Source organism: Mytilus galloprovincialis, chromosome 2 (genome assembly GCF_965363235.1).
Source record: "Mytilus galloprovincialis chromosome 2, xbMytGall1.hap1.1, whole genome shotgun sequence".
Classification (NCBI taxonomy): domain Eukaryota; kingdom Metazoa; phylum Mollusca; class Bivalvia; order Mytilida; family Mytilidae; genus Mytilus; species Mytilus galloprovincialis.
In genome coordinates, this window is record NC_134839.1 from 19,290,279 (window position 1) to 19,305,573 (window position 15,295).

Consider the following 15,295-nt stretch of genomic DNA (forward strand, 5'->3'; position numbering starts at 1 on the left):
TTATGTTTGTGTTTAGACAAACAGAATTTATACAAATATTTGTTTGCTTCAATAAGAATAGTTTTATTCTAAATTAAAGCCAGAATTGGGCTGAAAATAAATATTAAAAATTGCCTAACGTTCATCTCTTACTAAATGCACTCAGCCAAACATGAGATGACCAGGTTAGAAGAATTAAACCAGCCCTTCTCAGAAGAAGTTTAGGTCCAACTCACCAATTCGTTTACGTTAGGAATTAAAAAGTCACTTTCCAGTAACTACCAGCATTCTGTGGATCTAATATACGCTTTCATAACACTGACAAACAAGTATGATCATTATAAATATAAACAATAGTATAGAGTTATTTACTGGCTGTGTCTGTAACCTGTTATTGATTCGAGATTAGCAGTATTGGAACCCAGAATTGAAGGGTCGATTTCAAATACAGCTGATCGAGAAAATATAACAGAGCCAATAAAGAAACAGCCATTACCGATTTCCAGGATAAGAAATAAACTTCAAGAACTTTCAAAGCGGTTTGTGTTTGTATCGTCCGACAAAGCAGCCAACAATGTGGTTGTGATATGCCGTAAATACTACACGGACGTTCTTAAGAATGGAATTTTATATTCATGTACATTCAAGTTCATCCGCTCCACAGAGAGTCATATAGTAAAAAAACATATCACAATCACATCAAAGCTTAAGTTTTCTTCTGAATATATGAAGGTCCGAACTATGTATTGGGTCCCTATATTACACAAAAACCATATAAATATCGTTTCATCTCGGCCTCTAGTAAGTGTTCTACAACTTATCTTTCAGTGCTTTTAACAAGTTTATTAACTACTATTAAAGAGATCATCATAAACTATTATAATAAATTATATGAACAAAGTGGTGTAAATTATTTTTGGAGTCTAAAAAAATCTTTGGATGTATTAGATAAATTACATGCTTTTGATGGTTCTCTTGATTCTGTTGACAGTTTTGATTTTTCTACTCTTTACACTACACTTCCACACTATCTTATCAAACAAAAGTTTTCCTATTTGATTAAATGGTCGTTTGGTAAAGCTGAATGCAAATATATTTGTGGCAACTCATTTAAAGCCTTCTTTTCTAATGAGGTAAATATGCTAGATATACTTACTAGAGGTGTGATGAGATGATTGAAGCTGTTAATTTTCTCATTGATAATATTTATGTAGGTTTCGGCAACAGAGTTAATCGACAGGTTGTATTGTGCCCCTTTAAAAGCAGACTTATTGTTTTTGTACTGTTACGAATCACAGTTTAAGACTAAACTCAGTAAAGACCCGTCGAAATTGCATTTAATTGATAAATTCAACAATACTAACCGTTATCTTGATGATATTTTTTCAGTAAATACTCAAAAAGTTTCTCAATATACTGCTGAAATTTACCCCGAGGAACTTACTTTGAATAAATCAAATTTATACGGTAATAACTGTCTTTTCCTAGATTTAGCTAGTTCGGTTTTTAGGCTAATACAATTTGTTTTATCTAGCAAATATAAAAAGATGGGACGCTAAATCAACTATTCTCGCTCCTGACTCGTCTGCGTCATAAGTAGTACACAGTCTGATTATCCGTATTACAGCTGATTTGTTCATATCATTTAATTACGAGTCTTACTCCACAGTAATCATATTTCAATAAGAACAACCGGAATAAAGTCCCGTAGTTAATAAATTACTACGTTCTTATGATAAGAACGAGAAATCTACAAAAAAAAAACCATGGAGCAACAGTTTGGCAGAAAATGTAATAGTAGATGTTTTTATTCTTATTTACGTTATATGAAGTAATTGTGGTTTCTAGCGATACATAAATAAGATCTATTAAATCCTATTTGTAAGACGAACAAAACCGTTTGGAATAAAATAAAAAAGATATAATTCTATAAATTCTTATTAATAAATGTCGAATCTTAACATGAAAATTGTTATGAAAATTTATGTAAAAATGAGTTTTTGTTGAAGCAGTTTAACTAATTCACGTTTTTGTCGCATTTGATAAATATTTGACTTATAAATAAATGGAAGAACTAAATGTGTAACACATTTTAATGATAGACTTATTATTCGTTTTTATATATAAAAGTAAATTAAACAAAATGTTTTATGGTTGCCAATAACCTACTATGTTGAGACTAACTAAACAAGGAGGGAATAAACTATAGGTTATTTCAGGTAAACTGCAAGAACATCTTTGTTTAAAACAGTTTCACATTCCACAGTTTTCAAAACAAACGGAAAGATATTTCCTACTTTAACATGTACATGCTGTTATATTCTTGAACATCATGTAAATGCTAAATCTACAGATTTTTAAGATACATAATGTTTGACATCACATGTTTATTTAGCACACATAAACAACTTCTCTTCCAAGTCAATTCAATTTCTTAAATCACCCCTTTTAAGAAGTTACCGTCCTTGGATGGTTTAAAAAAGAGGGACGAAAGATACCAAAGGGACAGTCAAACTCATAAATCGAAAATAAGCTGACAAAGCCATGACTAAAAATGAAAAAGACAAACAGACAAACAATAGTACACATGACATAACATAGAAAACTAAAGAATAAACAACACGAACCCCACTAAAAACTAGGAGTGATCTCAGGTGCTCCGGAAGGGTAAGCAGATCATGCGCCACATGTGGCACCCGTCTTCTTGCTTATGTGATAACAAATTCGGTAAATAGTCTAATTAGGCAGGTCACATTCATGAAAGGGAAAGGGATTGTAGTTACGACGTAAGGAACATATCCGATATCATTTGTGAAACAGTTATTCTATATCGGTCGTTAAACTTACCATTAACACCATACACCATTACACTATCCACTATACACCATACATCATGTGCCATTACACCATACACTTTACACCTTTGCACCATTCACCTTGCACATATAACACCATAATACAATTTATGTATTGTACTGTAATGTAAAAGGAGTAGGGGCATTGAGGCCTGTTTTCAGTCTAAGAAAATAAAATGTTTGATAAATGTTTTGAATTGCACATAATGTTTAGAAATGCATAGAGTCTAGAAATATAAATGACAATCATCAAGATGTTTATCTGATGACGTCACAAGTATGTCATGATACATGTAAGTACTGTTTTCACAAAAACGATGAACAATACAGAGTTTATGTAGTTTTCTATCTTTATTTTGGTTGTGTTAACATCGTGCGTTGCCAAGAAACAACAAAATAATTTAACTGAAGCTTTATTATAACTATTGACATTATCTCACCAAATATAAAGTTGTTTCTTTGGTTGTGCACATACTTTTTTAATCTAAAATATAATTTGTTGAAAAAAACAGGAAAAATCAAGAAATTTTACAAAATATGCAAATTAAGTCATTATTTGTAGCAATGGTAATTTGTTCCATGCAAATTTACTTTGTTTTTCTGAAAGCCTTGTATTTTAGTCAAGTTTTCAGTAATTTAAGAGTATGTATGATAACTTTTAAATTTGCAGTAACTTTTGGGCTAAATAAGGGCCTTATGGCCCCTACTCCTTTACAAATCAGTTCTTATCAATATTTTGCATAGTTTTAAATATTGTACAACATTCATTCACACCATTCCCGATCCCACGTTACACCATTGTACAATTCCCCATTACACAATACATCATAGCACCATACACGTTTTTTTTGGGAAGTTCATACCAATCAAGGGCTGTAACAGTTTGACAATTTTAATATATATCTTGGCTAATTGTATATTGCTGAACACAATAAATACTCACTGAAAGAAAGACTATGGATAATATGTGTTCTTGAACAGCCAATGTGATATTTTGAAGATTTCTGCAGTATAGTTTGAACTTCTTGGGAATCATTATACGTGTTCGTTGTTATTCCGGGGTAAATATGTCGAAATGTACTATTGTATTGTTTATTTGTGTATTTCTCTGTCATGAATGTTATTGTATTTATTTATACTGTATTCCTGGCATGTATTGTTGTCATTTTAGTAGTATATTTAACATTGTCATAAAATCGCAAGTTTGGCCAGCCACAAAAACCAGGTTCAATCCACCATTTTTTTTCTTAGATTGTCCTGTACCAAGTCAGAAAATGGCAGTTGTTATCTTATAGTTCGTTTCTATTTGTGTTGCATTTGTCGTTTTTTATCACCTCAGTGTTTCTGTTGTTCTTATAGTTGATGCGTTTCCCTCGGTTTTAGTTTGTAACCCGGATTTGTTTTTGTTCCAATCGATTTATGACTTTCGAACAGCGATATACTACTGTTGCCATTATTTGTCATCTAATCAAGTTTTATTGGATTTATTTGCAATTGTGTCTACTACCCTTCCCAAATTGTGTTCTATTTTCAAATGGCTTTTGTGTTTATTGCCTGGTTTTACCGTTTTTTTTTTGTTTTTTAATGATATTATAATAAGAGTATAATCCTGATTGCATTTGTAAAAAAAAATTCCATCATTGAACATCGTTGACGTAAGAAGTATCACACATATTTGTAAAATATAAGCAAACATTCAAGATGAATAGAAAAAAACTGATATATGTATGATTATACTTTTTATTATTATTTACAGCAATTATTCATATCTCAAAATATTAATACAGTGATTATATAACAAAAGTTGTTGTAGATGTAAGTCAACCATCCTGTTTCTGTTCTTTGTGTTAATACATGTGCATGCATTTATAGATTAGTCTATATCGAATGCGTTACCCAATAAATCAAAGCAATAGCCCTTTCTAGATTGCATTGTGGTCATACTAGATTTCTTGTTTTCTGGAAATAGTTCCGCAAACATTATTATCTTGTTTCACTACTTTCTTCCCAATAATAATGTCATCATGTTATTCCAATTCAAGTACGTCTTATCTTTATCATCGTCTATTAAATGTTACAGTGAACAGAACTTAAATGCAGTTTCTGATTCATTTTCCTGAAATATTCAAAATACTGTCAGCCTAGATGCAACAGTGTCAGCGAAAGGAACAGCATTACTGACTGCAAATGGACTACGTAGAGACATAGATTGAACTATACATATGCCCATTTGTTCAAGCAAACTGCTCAAATGTCCGTTTTGAATATATTTCTCTGCTTTCTGTTGACCCAAGTTGAGTACTGACGGTAAGACAATCGACATCGCTTCCTACTTCTGAATGAGCTTATAATGTTTTTGAATAAAAGAAATAAAATATTATGATAGCTTATATGGCAAACAGATCTATTATAAGCAACTTCGGCAGGTGCTTAGTATGTTGTTTTACATTTCAATCAATATAAAACTTTACATAAAGAATATCGAAATAATCAGAACAATAAGAAAGTAGATTGAAATATAGAAAATAAAGCTGCAACACTTGACATTTATTTTGTACTGTTAAACGAGTTGAAGTGTTATTGGTATTGTTAACATTTCTTTCATCAACAGGAAACATATTGACCTGAATGAAAAGAGTGTTTTCTATTATTCAAAATGGTATTGGCAAGTTCTGCGAGTTTCATTAATATACATTCATTCATGTATTTTGGTAATTGTTTACGTTGTTTGTCTCCAAAACAAAATGTTTATGTAACAAAATTGAGATTGGAAATGAAGAGTATATCAAAGACACACCCACCCGATCAAAGAGCAGATAACAGCCGAAGGCCACCAACGGGTCGTTAACGCAGCGAGAAAATCCCGTACCCGGAGATGGTTCTCAACTGGCTTCTAAAAAAATGTACTAATTCGGTAGAAATAGACGTCACACTGAACTCAAAAACATATAAATGAAATAAAAATAATAAAAAAAAACAACATACAAGACTATCCAAGACCAGAGGCTTCTCACCTGGGACAATCGCAAAACACATTGGGATTACACACTTTTTTTAGATTTACCCCTGTACCTCTAGTCAATGTATAAAAAATCAAACACCCAGCAATACGCAGAGCAAAACTCATTTGAAGAGAAGTCAGAGTCCGATGTCAGAAGAGGTGTTAAAAGAAACTAAAAAATGACAATGACACTACAATAAACAAAAGACTACTAACGGTACGTGTGGTATGGTTTCTAATCATCCTTTAATTGTTTAAAATGTATTTGCGACATTATAACTTTTGATGAATGAGGTCGTTCAAACGTTTGGTCCGTAACAAAATCAGCAGCGTAATAAAAGTGGATGTGAAATTTGGCAGAAAAAGAAAAAGGAAAGTAAACAATTGACATTTTTTTCTTCTGATCAATGTGCTTTTAAAAATATTTTTGACTAAGTTAAACTCATTAAATCGATCTACGTTATTGTTATGATAATAATTGTTGCATATAATGTAATCTATATGTACAAAAATTTCTAATTATAAAACTAAACTAATCCACCTGAACTAGAATTATATATTACAAAGTCAATATAAAAAAGAAGATGTGGTATGATTGCTAATGAGACAACTATCCACAAAAGACCAAAATGACACAGACACTAACAACTATAGGTCACCGTACGGCCTTCAACAATGAGCAAAGCCCATACCGCATAGTCAGCTATAAAAGGCCCCGATAAGACAATGTAAAATAATTCAAACGAGAAAACTAACGGCCTTATTTATGTAAATAAAATGAACGGAAAAAAAATATGTAACACATAAACAAACGACAACCACTGAATTACAGGCTCCTGACTTGGGACAGGCACATACATAAATAATGTGGCGGGGTTAAGTATGTTAGCGGGATCCCAACCCTCCCCCTAACCTGGGACAGTGGTATAACAGTACAACATAAGAACGAACTATAAAAATCAGTTGAAAAAGGCTTAACTCATCAGATGGACAAAAAAACAAGTGGACGTGGCCGTCAGTTGAGTGCATTTTTTTTTTATTTTCTTAGGTGAATTGCATTGTATGAAAGATGTCGTTTAATGTAGTCTACTAAATAGTCGACAAAAATAATTCGTTTTACATTTTGTTCTTCCAAATGAACAAATTGTACAGTTTACTCGTAGTGACGTAAGAATACTTTTCTCCATCTATAGAACATAAGTTAAAAAACAGAAGAAAGCATTACAAAAACGAATAGTCATTGTTTGTTTAATTTAATAATATATAGTATTCTTGGATCTGAATTATTCTAATACGAATCAAGCTTACATATTTACTGTTATCACTTGATTGAGCTTTTGGAAAACAAATCCTTATCATGATATTTATTGTTAGTCATGACACTCAAACATCACGTTCTAAGTTGGAGAATTAATATCACTATAATTGTCTCACGTGGTGATGCTTATCGGATATTTATCGATACCTCGACGTTTTTATTTATGTTTCAGGTTCTAAATGCCTAATTGGTAAGTTTCAGATTTCCCCAAAGAGATAAATGTTGTTTCATAAAATAGGCAACAGTAGTCTACCGCTAATCCGTAGTCACAATCCAATTAAGCATAATCAACTCTTGTAAATACACAAAAAACCAAGGGAAACAACGGACGGTAGATAATAACTGCTTTATTCCTTACTCGGAATATGGACTTGATTAACACAAGTGATACATGACATACCTTCACTGATTGAGCGAAATTTTTTGCTATATGTCGATCATGCTACAAGTTCGTGTAACGCATTTGATACATATCCTCTATTCTAAATTGAGTTAAATTATATGGTCTTCCAAAATATTTTCGATCCCTAACATCACTGAAGAGACATTATTGTCGAAATCCGGATATGGTGTACAAATTTTAGCACCTCGTGTTTGTGGCTTACCATCTTTGTCGCAAGTTTGTTGTTTTCTTTTTGGTATCAAATTAATTAAGATCAACTTTGTTAAAACTTGTGATTAATTTATTTGGCAATCGTCAATGGCAGTCAGCAGTGTTGAAGAACATCAGTTGTTCGACCTGTTACCTGTTAGTAAAATGCGTTTTGTTAAAATATTTTTTCAAATTTGGTCTTTTGGAAAATGTTGTATGTGCTGTATCAAGACCCCTCTTGTACATGTATAAAAATTGTGGTTTTTATCTAACGCAATCATAGGTTTGAACGTTGTTTTCAATTTAGACAAAACATGGCTTAACAATTACTTTCTACGTGTAACATTTAGTGAATTCGTTACGCAAAAGCAGCATCTGTTTCAACTAGTATTGTACACAACTTTAAAATAAACTTAAAAATAATTAAAATGCTTCTTTCCTTTATCTATTTGTATTGATACAAAATGTTAAATGGTAAAGGACAATCTTATCTCATGTAAGCAATAAAATTTAAAAACATTATTTAATCGTGATTATTTTTTAAATGACAGCGACAAGACACATTCTTCAAACTTAATCTTTTGATGAAGGTTTTGTGATTGAAAATATTGCCGTTTAGCATACAATTTGCTTGTTCTATTTATTGTTGATTACAGTCAGGAATGGTATATGCTTCATGATAGCACGTAATCAAATTATGTTTTTTTTGTATTTCATATTTGAAATATGACTCATAAAAGCTATGCCTGATGATCATGATATTAAATTTTAAGTCTAGAATTTCCATTTTTTGAAGTCATAGACTGTGAGAAAACAATTCTGGGATACAAACCAAAACCGAGGGAAACATATCAATTATAAGAGGAAAAAAAGGATTGACAGGAACACTGAAGTACAACAAAACACACGCCAACATACATTATAACGAACTACTAGTGTGGATTCATTTATTTTCTTGGGTATCAATTTTCGCGGATTGACGATAACTTGCATTTTCGTGGATATTTGATTTCGTGGTTTAGCAAATCTTTGCATACTAAGCCTAAAGAGATTTTGTAATTCGTTGAACATTTGAATTCGTGGTTCATAATTATGAATCCATAGACAATACGTGACAGAAACACAGCAAAAACACTCGCACGAACATTCATCACAGAGAGACGCACAAATGAATAGTATCAAATGGATATGCCTGAGTTGTTTTCGGTAATTTTATGTATAAATGACAATCGGATAAATCGTGGTATTGTCGTAGTGTGAACGTGATAAACAAAGGAAAATCGTGATTATCGTGAAAAGGTCGCAAAATAAGCGTGGTAAGTATGTAATATAATTGTATTGGATCGTTGTAGAAGCGTAATGAGGACGTAGAAGCAGCGTAAAAGCAGGGAAAATCTACATTTACATGCAGCTCATACCGCGACCTCACCTCGATTTGAACTTACTTTAGATCGCGGTGAGCGTGGTGCGGTCGTGGTCTTACCAAATTAGTTATATATGGCTGTCAGGTCGTTTATAGAAGTATTTAATACACTTCCTAAACTCAATGAGTCTATGGATATACATGCATAATTGAAAGGTTACCTAAACGTACTGTTTCCCTATCCAACTGTCGTTTTGTTTATAATTTCATCATTTTAGTCGTAAGTCAATACAGATGTTGCCACAATTTAACACATGTTTATCGGAATAAATTGTATATTGAACTCTTAAAGTGTTCTTAGACTGTTGTTTCGTTGATATACATTTAAAATATCTTTTAAAAAAAATAGTATACTGTTCATAGCGATCTGACTTTATCCTTAGTTACAGAATATATTGCCATCAAGGAACAGCATCTGTGATAATACTTGAACCATTATTAAATTTTGTTAAATGTCAGAAAAGAGATATTAATTTTATTTGTTATTTTTAATATTTCTATACGTATATGTATCTGAAATTTGATAGCCAATCTATAATATATGAATGAATAAATCAACATGAAATGATACCCAAGAGTCGACTTGGTCCCAAGACAAACTCAGATTTAAGAGATTCATGACATGTAGTAAGCCGAGCAGCTTTTGATAATTTTGCTAACTGTTTATCCTTTTTTTGGATGTGGTTTGATTGCGAATAAGACAACTCTTCAAAAAGAGAGACGAAAGATATTAGAGGGAGAGTCAAACTCATAAATCGAAAATAAACTGACAAAGCGATGGCTAAAAATGAAAAAGACAAACAGACAAACAACAGTTCACATGACACAACATATAAAACTAAAGAATAAGCAACACGAACCCCACCAAAAACTTGGTGTGATCTCAGGTGCTCCGGAAGGGAAAACAGATCCTGTTCCACATGTGGCATAACTCTTTAAAAGAGACCGAATGACATAGAAATTAACTATAGGTCAAAACTTAAATTGTACGCAAGAACTTATTAAAACTCCAATGGAGTCAGTGAACTACAAGAAGGATTGTTCAATAAGCTAGGAAACTTATTATTTGTTGTTGTGTTACTTTAATGCATATACCTTGGTGTGAATAAAAAGATGTAGAATACTATCTAACTTCAATATTGTGATTGTCAGACCATGCCAGCTATGTCCAAAATGGTTGATACCAAGATTATTTTGACTAATTTTATTCAAATCTTTTCTTTTTTAATTTGTAATTAAAGATGAGTAAAAATAAAAATTGTTTTTTGCTTAAGAAATAATTCATGGAAGCCAAAGATAGTTGGAAATTTATACATAGCCTGGGCCATGTGTAAATTTCATACAATCTATGGCTTCCATGGATTATTTCGATTCTAATAGGACGAATACTGTCATTAAAAAACTGAAATTATTTTTTTTTTAATTGCAATTTTTAAAACAACAAAATCGGCTAAGGGTTTGCAAATATGTTCCAATACATGTGGATTTACGTGGGAAGTATATTGTAACAACCATCATTATGTATATCTCTGAGTCTGCGCTAAGTATAGATATATTGAGAATTTGATCACGGTGTTGTTTACACAGCAAATGAAGCACGTCATATTAGAATATCAAACATGTCTACTTATTCTTATTTGTTTAGATATCAGAATAGTCGTCTGATTGCTAATTTTGCCAATTGTGACATTTTGAGTGTTGGTTCGTGTGGAAGGTAATATCTGCATAACAAAAGACGCCAACATTGTCGGCGCACCTTGTCTCGTGGCTACTGTGATTTCATATTATAAAGTTTAAAAAGGACCTTTACCGGACAATTATGATCTGTTACATGGTGTTAAATTTCAAAAGAGATTCTGAAGTCAAATTAAACGTTAACTATTATCTTCAAGCCGATAAATCACACATTTTATAAACATTAAGGGGCATAATCCTTGATCATTACATGTCAAATTATTCAAAATAACACTCAATTTGTAGTTTATGGTAAATGCAATTATGCTGATACTACAGTTTTCTGTACACACATATTATGTTTTAAATAATCGTCTGTGATGCAAAATAACAGAAATATTGATATGCTCCCTCTCTTATTGTCGTTGTGACAAAATAGAATAAGTCGAGTTGGACAGCTTTAATTATTTAACTGTAGACTATTCCAGAGTTGTATTACTATTTCGAGTTTTTGCTAAGTTCTTTTTTGGTTAGTATTTGTATGTTTGTGCTTCGTGGTGAACCATTAGTTTTAAATCTTAAATCGATTTCTTTTTACAGTCATGCATATTTTAACTTTTTACGTCAAACCTACATACAAGGAAAACGGCTGAGGCAAAAGTTCAATAAATATGCATATTGTAGAATTTATCAAATAAAATCATACAATATAAAGTTATGACTGGTTATGAATAGAAACAAGATATATCTTAAAATAAAATATAAAGGAAAAACACATATCAAAATATTTTTATTATTTTTACAGCCATTTTTAATATCTCGAAAAGTTGCCATAGAGTATTTTCAGAAAAATGGTTTGTAAATAAAAGAAACAATTTGCTTGGATATTTTATTTAAATATTTACATACTGAACGTCCTCTTGTATGCTCATTAAATGACTTCTTTGTGGATAAAAGACCCCGAATATTAAAGTTTCTCCTGCTCTTATCTTCATTACACATTCTTCATGAGTTAGACATTAAAAGTCAACCAATCGTTTAATGTTTCCATTAAATGTTCTTGTAATTCGATTCAAAATACAGTTTCCTTATTATTATACCTGAAGTATTTAACATATCTTCCCCTTGATGCAATGCTGTCATCTAATGAAACATTATTATCGTCGTCAAGCTGGTCTTCAAGAAACAAAGAGTAGACGTTCAATATGTCAACGTCATCCATACTTCTCAAATGTCCATCTCGAATATAATTCTTTGCTTTCTGTTCAATCACGTCTGATACGGTGCTTTTTGTCCGCAATTCGCTTTTTGTCCGCTTTTGCTTTTTGTCCGATAATTTTGCTTTTTGTCCGAAACTTTTGCTTTTTGTCCGTTGCTTTTTGTCCGTTTTGCCTTTTGTCCGATTATTTTGCTTTTTGTCCGAAACTTTTGCTTTTTGTCCGTTGCTTTTTGTCCGTTTTGCCTTTTGTCCGATTATTTTGCTTTTTGTCCGAAACTTTTGCTTTTGTCCGTTGCTTTTTGTCCGTTTTGCTTTTTGTCCGATAATTTTGCTTTATGTCCGATATAAAATGTGTATATTTTTGGCAGGTTTCATTTTGAACTTCAAAATACCATGTCCTTTTAGGAGTTAAATACAGACCATACTCACATTATAAATGATTTGTACATGAAATTTCATGTCTTTTACAATATATCGCATTACCTCTAAAATGGCTCGAAGCACTAATATCCTAGACCCGTAGGTGTTGGTCAACAGAGGGCAAGGGGAATACTCTTGTATATCCCTTAGTCTAAAAAACAACTATTGAAAGCTGGCTAAACTAAGGCATACTCCAGGTAGGCCATTATACCAGAAGAAGAGGTAGTCAAACCCTTATAAATGGCTTATAGCACTTATGTCCTGGATCTACACGAGTTTATCAGCAACGAATTAAAAGGGGCATGAGTTTCGCCGGTATATCACGAAGTAAAAATAAACCTCATTATTGCCAGCTCTTCAAACTAAGAGATTCTCCACGTTGGCCATTATACCAGAGGTATAGGTAGGCAGTGCCTCTTAAATGGTCCATGGGCCATGACACTTATGTCCTCGACCCGTACGAGTTGGTCAGAAGAGGGTAAGGGGAATACTCTAGTATATCACACCAAAAATAGTGACGGCTGCCCAAACTAAGACATTTGTAGGTGCGCCCTTATACTAGATGTTGGAGTAGTCATTCTCTTAAAAATGGCTCATAGCACTTATGCTATAGACCCGAACGAGTTTGTCAACAATGAGTTAAAAGGGGGATGAATTAGCCCGGTATATAACGAAGTTGAAATAAACTGTTGCCCGCTGGCTAAACTAAGAAATTATCCACGCGGGCCATAATATGAGAGGTAGAGGAAGGGATTGCCTCTATAAAATGACCATGAGCACGTATGACCTAGACCCGTACGAGTTAGTCAGCAAAGTGTAGGGTTGGTACCCTAGTATATAATAAAGTCGAACTAAACTATTGCTGGATGGCTAAGAGATTCTCCGCGTGGGCCATGATACCAGAGGTAGAGGTTGTCATTGCCTCTAAAATGGCCTAAATCACTTATTCCCTAGAGAAGTACGCGGTATCATCAAAGGGTTTAAAAGGGAGTTGGAACCTCTGTTTACAAAGAAGTCGAAATAAATTATTGCCGGCTTGCTTAAGTACGAGATTCTCCAAGTTGGCCATTAATCATAGGTTAAATGTGTGCATTGCCTTTTAAATGGCTGATAAAACTAACGCCCTAGACCTGTACGAGTTTGTCAGCAAAAGATTAAAGGGGGGATGCGATGCCTCTTTTTACAACGAAAATATAAATTAAGCCGACTGGCCTAACTAAGAGATTCTATACGCGGGGTATTATATCAGAGGATGAGGTAGGCATTACCTCTAACATAGCCATAACACGTATGTCCCAGACCCGTGTAAGTTAATCAGTAAAGGGTAAGGGGGGTACCTAAGTATATCACAAAGTCGAAATAAACTATTGCTGGCTGGCTAAACAAAGAGATTCTCCACATGGGCCATGATACCAGAGGTAGAAGTGGCCATAGCCTCAAAAATGGCCACTTATGCCGTAGACCCGTACCAGAGCTTCAGCAAAGTGTTAAAAGGGGGAGGTGGTATCTATGTTTACAACGAAGTCGAAATGAATTATTGCCGGCTGGCCAAACAAAGAAATTCTCCACAGAGGCCATTATAACAAAGGTAGTGGTGGACATTGCATCTAAAATGGCCCATACTTCTTATTCCATTGATCTGTACGAGTTTGTATGCAAAGGGTAAGGAGGGTACCCTGGTATATAACAAAGTCGAAATAAACTATTGCCGGATGGCCAAAAATAAAAGATGATCCACGTTTATCATGATACCAGAGGTAGAGGTGGGCCTTGCCTTTAAAATGGTTTATAGCACTTATGCCAGCAAAAGGAAAGGAGGGTATTCTAGTATATCGCAAAGTCGTTACGAAATATTGCCGGCTGTTCAAACTACGAGATTCACCACATGGGCCATGCTACCAAAGGTATAGGTGGTCATTGCCTTTAAAATAGCCTATAGCACTTATATGGCATATACCCGTACGAGTTTGTCAGTAAAGAGCTAAAATGAGGAGGTGGTACCTCTGTTCACATTAAAGTCAAAATAACTGTAGCCGGTAGGCCAAACTCCGGGATTCTCTACGTGGATCATTATACCAGAGGTAGAGGTTTATTTCGACTTCGTTGTAAACAAAGGTCACACCTTTTATTTTTAACCCCTTGCAGGCAAAATCGTACAGGTCTTTGGAATTAGTGTTATATGCCATTTTAAAGGCAATTACCATATCTATCTCTGGTAAATGGCCTACGTGGAGAACCTCTTAGTTTGGCCAGCCGGCAATACTTTATTTCGACTTTGTTGTAATCAGAGGTACCATCTCCCCCTTTTGATTCATTATTGTCAAACTCGTACGGGTCTAGGGCATAAGTGCTATAAGAAATTTGTATGGCAATGCCCTCCTCTATCTCTGGTAAAATGGCCTACGTGGAGAATCTTTTAGTTTGGCCAGCCGGCAATTATTAAAGTGTATTTCGACTTCGTTGCAAACAGAGGTACCACCTTACCCTTTTAATTCATTGTTGTCAAACTCGAACGGGTCTTGTGCCTTTTTTAAGGTAATGCCTACTTCTACCTCTGGCATCATACCCCACGTGGAGAATCTCTTGGCCAGCCGGCAATTGTTTATTTCGACTTTTTTTATATACCAAGGTACTTCCCTAACCCTTTGCTGACTTACCCGCTGGCTTATCCCTTATTGTAAGTAAGTAAGTTCAATAAATATAAGACTATATGCCAGGTCTTTCTGACAACCAATTACAAACAAATGGGGTTTATCTAATGAGGCTTTTCCCAGGATGCAATTGCTCGTAGACTGTATACAGTTGACCAAATAA